Here is a 6,164-nt window from a genome sequence, read left to right on the forward strand (position 1 = left end):
CTGACCAAGAAGGGTCTTGGTCCGGAGCTGACCACACGTGGTCCGCCGGGCCAAGCCTTCAGGTCAGCCGGTCCGTGAGCCTCGGACTAAGCTCGGACCAAGCTCCTGGTCCGGCGGACCGGGATCCGGAATGTTTCCAAATATTCGTTTTTAGGGTTTTCTAATCTTATTTAAGTTTGGGATTTCGTCCAAACTTAATTGAGGCTGACCTAAAACTCAGAGAAACATCCTAGAACCCTAGAGAACGTGTTCTTTTCGATTTCTATTGTCTCGGGATTGGATCTCGTCTCTTGAGTTACCCTTTTCTTCATTAATCCTAGCAGATTCGTTCCAAATCGTTTGGAATCCTTCCCGTCGGTGTGGATACGTGTAGAGGGACTGTAACTTCAGTCCTAGGTGATTTAGAACAGGCCCTGGATCGAAATAAACTTCAAGTCTCATCGAGAACGAGGTAAGTAACGATTCCCTCGGTGATATACACGATCTTTCGGGTTTTGCGAGTTTGGTTGCGTGTGACGTTTGACTAGGTTTAGATCTTTCTTCCGCTGTATGAAACCTAGTAAACCAAACCCTAGATCGATATGATCGCATGCTCGAAACCCGTAGATAACCCAATAGTGGTATCAGAGCCTGGTTCTCTGTATATCGCCGTGCCTGTTGCATGATTGCATGATTTAATCGTTAAATTGCATGTAATCATTGAATCTATGCATGTTTAATGATATTTGTGATTGTTGAATGATGCATGGATGGTATGGAGTCTGGGACGGGTTAACGGTGCATCGAAACCGGGACAAAACTCTAATTTTCGAAGCCCGAAAATCTGTTCCGAATCTGATTTGTCCGCGGTCAGCCGGACCAAGAGTTGGTCAGACAGACCAGCAGACAGATCTGATTCCGGACCGCGTGTTTGGTCAGGAGGACCAAAGTTCTCGCTGGTCAGCCCCGGACCAAGAGTTGGTCTGGCGGACCAGGCGAGAACAACACGGGTCTGAGACGAAGACCGACGGACTGACCAAGGAAAAGGACCGAGTTGGTCCGGAGCTGACCAAGTTTGGTCAGCCCCGAACCAAGACCAGATAGTCTGCGCTCCGATTCCAGGTGAGCCGGACCAAGGAAACGGACTGAGTTGGTCCGGAGCTGACCAAGTTGGGTCAGCCCCGGACCAAGCTCAGTTTTCGAACTGTCCGATTCCTGGTCAGCTCGGAACAGGAGAAACAGACTGAGTTGGTCCGGGGCTGACCAAATCTGGTCAGCTCCGGACCAAGCTCAGAATTTCTCCGAAAACGGACAGAACGGCGGACCAGAGAAGCTGACCAAGGTCAGTCCGGCGGACCAGATTCTGGTCAGCTCCGGACTGGACCTCAGACACTTCTCAAGTCCGAAATTTTGTCATCTTCCTCATGATTAATTTCAAGCTATTACCGCCCATTAGTAGAGCAACTGTCAAGGCCTCGATCGTCATGGTTACGGGTCATGCCCTAGCTGAGCGTGCCTGATTATCTTGGTGAGGCAGTATGGAGAAATCGTGATTCTCATAGCTCGAATATGGTTGAGCTTGAATTGGGTTATCAAGTCGGACTTGGACCTGATGGTAAGGATGGGATGAGGAACATGCAGTGATAGCGTATCATTATCCCATACTCATCTAGGAATCACATAGGATGTGATTGACAATGGGTTGTCTACCTAAATAGCATGTTTTTGAACGTCATGCCCTAGCTGACTCAAAATGTGATTGACAATGTGTTGTCTACCTAAATAGCATGTTTTTTAGCGTCATGCCCTAGCTGACTCAAAAACATGTGAAATATGGATCCTAGCTCACTTAGAAACTCGTTGAGGGTGTTTTTCTTAGTGGGAGCTTGTCATATTGCATCTATTATCTGTGTTAGTATGCGTACTAAGCGACTTGCATGTTTTTTTGTCTGTTTGTTTGTCTTTTTCTGTAGAATATGACTGTTGCAGGTAATCTGGCTAATCTCTCCATGCGATCCATTCTGGATCGGGAGAGACTCACTGGTGGAAACTTTCTCGACTGGTACCGCAACCTGAGAATTGTTCTCAGGCATAAGCGGAAGCTCTACGTGCTGGAAGAAGCCGTTCCTGAGGATGAACCAGCGGCCAATGCGCTCAGGGTTGTCAGAGATGCTTACCATAAGCACATCAATGACAACCTGGACGTGACCTGCCTGATGCTCGGATCAATGTCGGCTGAGTTGCAGAAACAACTCGAAGGAACTGATGCCTTCGAGATGATCGAGCATCTCAGGACTATGTTCGAGGAACAGGCGAGGGTCGAACGATTTAACGTCCTTAAGAACCTGGTCAACTGTAAGATGACCAATGGTTCACCCGTGAGTACTCATATCTTCAAGATGAAGGGTTATCTAGAGGATCTTGACAGACTAGGGTTGGATGTTAGTCATGAATTGGCTGTAGACCTAGTTCTTCAATCCCTGCCGGATAGTTTTGACCAGTTTGTCATGAACTATAACATGCATGGGATGGAGAAGGACTTGACCGAGCTACATGGGATGTTGCGATCGGCCGAGCAGAACATCAAAGTCGAGAAAAGTGTCCTAGTGGTTGGAAAGAGTTCCAACAAAAGGAAGCGTTCCAAGAGCAAGAAAGGCAAGGGCAAGACGGTAATTGTTGCCGCCGAGCCTAAGTCTAAGGCTGAGAAGGGAGAGTGTCATTTCTGCCATGCCATTGGGCATTGGCGCAGCAACTGCAAACTCTACCTGGAAGATCAAAAGAAGAAGAAGTTTGCAGAAGCTTCATCTTCAGGTATCTTTGTTATAGAAGCTAACTTGGTTACTTCTACATCTTGGGTATTGGATACCGGATGTGCCTCACACATTTGTGGAAATGTGCAGGGCCTGAGAAGAAGTAGGCAGCTGGCGAAGGGAGAAGTGGATCTCCGCGTCGGGAATGGAGCAAAAGTTGATGCGTTGACTGTCGGGATTTATGATCTTACTTTACCTTCTGGACTTGTGTTAGAATTACATGATTGTTATTTTGTACCTGCAATAAGCAGGAATATTATTTCGATTTCATGTTTGGATTCTAATGGTTTTCGTTTTGTCATTGAGAACAAAACTTTATCTATTTATAGAGGCGCTTTATTTTATGGTAATGGTTACCTGTTTAATGGCCTTTATATTTTGGATGATAAACCATCTAGACACAGTTCAATCTATAACGTTAGTACCAAGCGGTTTAAGCCGAACGACTTAAACCCGACCTATCTCTAGCATTGTCGACTTGGTCACATCAACGAGAAACGCATAGCGAAGCTTCATTCTGATGGACTTCTTGATTCTTTTGAGTATGAATCAATCGAATCGTGCGATTCTTGTTTGATGGGCAAGATGACAAAATCTCCTTTTACTAGAAAAGGAGAACGGGCTACGGAGTTGCTAGAACTCATACATAATGATGTGTGTGGTCCTATGAGCTCGCCCGCTAGAGGAGGTTATCTGTATTTCGTTACGTTTACTGATGATTTCAGTAGGTACGGTTATGTCTACTTGATGAGACATAAGTCTGAAACGCTTGAATTGTTCAAGATTTTCAGAAACGAGGTACAGAACCAACTTGGCAAGACGATCAAGTTGCTTCGATCTGATCGAGGTGGCGAGTATATGAGCCAAGAGTTCACTGACTATCTGGCAGATTGTGGGATTGTCTCACAGCTGACTCCACCTGGAACGCCACAATGGAATGGTGTTTCCGAGAGGAGGAACCGAACCTTATTGGATATGGTACGGTCTATGATGAGTCAGGTCGATCTTCCTAAATCCTTCTGGGGATATGCTTTGGAAACGGCAGCGCTTATACTGAACAACTGTCCAACAAAGTCGGTTCAGAAGACTCCATATGAGATATGGACTGGGAAGCGTCCCAGGTTAGCATTCATGAAGATTTGGGGATGTGACGTTTACGTGAAACGTCTTGCTTCTGATAAGCTATCCGCCAAGTCTGATAAATGCATATTTGTGGGTTACCCTAAGGAAACTAAAGGGTACTGGTTCTACAACCCATCTGAGAACAAAGTGTTTGTTGCTCGGAATGGATCTTTCTTGGAGAGAGAGTTCGTCTCCAAGAGAGTTAGTGGGAGTAGAATAGATCTCGAAGAAGTTCTTGAACCACAAATAGTCGAAGAATCGAGTGAACAGGTCGAAACAGTTCGACCTGTATCACAAGTTGTTGAGACAGCACCTCCTAGTGAACCTCGGAGATCTGGTAGAATTCGCCAAGAGCCTACAAGATATGGTTTTCTTGTGACTGGAAACGATGAACTCATGTTGTTAGAACATGACGAGCCTACGTCGTATTCAGAGGCTGTGGCGAGTTCCGATTCCGAGAAATGGCACCAGGCCATGGAGTCTGAGATGCAGTCCATGTACGACAACAAAGTATGGACTTTGGTCGACTCATTCGATGGTATTAAGACCATTGGATGCAAGTGGGTTTTCAAGAAGAAAACCGACATGGATGGCATCGTGCATACCTATAAGGCACGACTCGTCGCGAAAGGGTTTCGGCAGATTCTTGGTATAGACTATGATGAAACCTTTTCACCAGTCGTGATGCTTAAATCCATACGGATTCTGCTAGCCATAGCTGCGTATTATGACTACGAGATATGGCAAATGGACGTCAAGATCGCATTCCTTAACGGAAATCTGCTCGAGGATGTGTACATGACACAACCCGAGGGCTTTATCGATCCTAAGAGTCCGAGGAAGGTATGCAAACTTCAGAGATCCATTTATGGACTGAAACAGGCTTCGAGGAGCTGGAATCTTCGATTTGACGAGGCAGTCAAAACGTTTGGCTTCCTGCAAAACGAAGAAAGGAGCTGGAATCTTCATTTTGACGAGGCAGTCAAAACGTTTGGCTTCCTGCAAAACGAAGATGAGTTACAAGAAGGCCAGTGGGAGCGCAGTAGTCTTCCTTGTGCTTTATGTAGATGATATATTGCTCATCGGAAATGACATTCCTACCTTGCAAGGAGTAAAATCCTAGCTAGGATCGGTCTTTTCGATGAAAGACTTAGGAGAAGCCGCCTATATTCTAGGAATCAAGATCTATAGAGATAGATCGAGAAGGCTTCTTGGTCTAAGTCAGAGTACATACATTGACAAGGTCTTGAATCGGTTCAAGATGCAAGACTCCAAGAGGGGTACCTTGCCAATGGGACATGACGTTGGTCTTAGCAAGACTCAGTGTCCAAAGACACAGGATGAGCAAGAGCGCATGAATAGGATTCCATATGCCTCGGCAATTGGATCCATCATGTACGCCATGTTGTGTACTCGCCCAGATGTATCATATGCATTAAGCATGACTAGTAGATATCAGTCTACACCAGGTGAGGCTCACTGGATTGCGGTCAAGAACATCCTTAAGTACTTGAGAAGGACTAAGGATTTGTTCTTGGTGTATGGCGGATTGGAAGACGAGCTCGCTATAAGTGGTTATACCGATGCTAGTTTCCAAACCGATAGAGATGACTTCAGATCGCAGTCATGTTATGTTTTCTGCCTGAACGGTGGGGCTATCAGTTGGAAGAGTTCCAAACAGCCAACCGTTGCAGATTCGACTACAGAAGCCGAGTACATAGCTGCATCGGATGCAGCTAAGGAAGCTGTTTGGATCAAGAAATTCGTGGGAGACCTGGGCGTTATTCCTAGCATTGCAGATCCCATTGAGCTGTAATGTGACAACAATGGTGCGATTGCGCAAGCTAAGGAACCCCGATCATACCAGAGATCCAAACACATACTCAGGCGATTTCACTTGATCAGAGAAATCATCGACAAAGGAGACGTGAAGATAAGCAAAGTGTCGACAGATGATAATACTGCCGACCCATTGACGAAGCCTCTCACTTCGTCAAAACATGATGGTCATGTTAAGAGTATGGGGATTAGATGCTTGTAGGATAAATCATAGAGCATAGTGGGAGATTGTAGGTTGTAATGCTCTAGGATGATCCGTGATATGACATTTGACTTTGTATTGATTCATTGAGTTATGAATGCATTATTTTTCCGTTATACGATTAGCATGTTTGTTGTATTGCGGGATCCTTGAATCATTAGAGAATGATTCTAAACTCCCTAATCAGTCATCATTGTGGAAACAATGTTGAA

Source organism: Tarenaya hassleriana, unplaced genomic scaffold (genome assembly GCF_000463585.1).
Source record: "Tarenaya hassleriana unplaced genomic scaffold, ASM46358v1 Cleome90, whole genome shotgun sequence".
Lineage (NCBI taxonomy): Eukaryota > Viridiplantae > Streptophyta > Magnoliopsida > Brassicales > Cleomaceae > Tarenaya > Tarenaya hassleriana.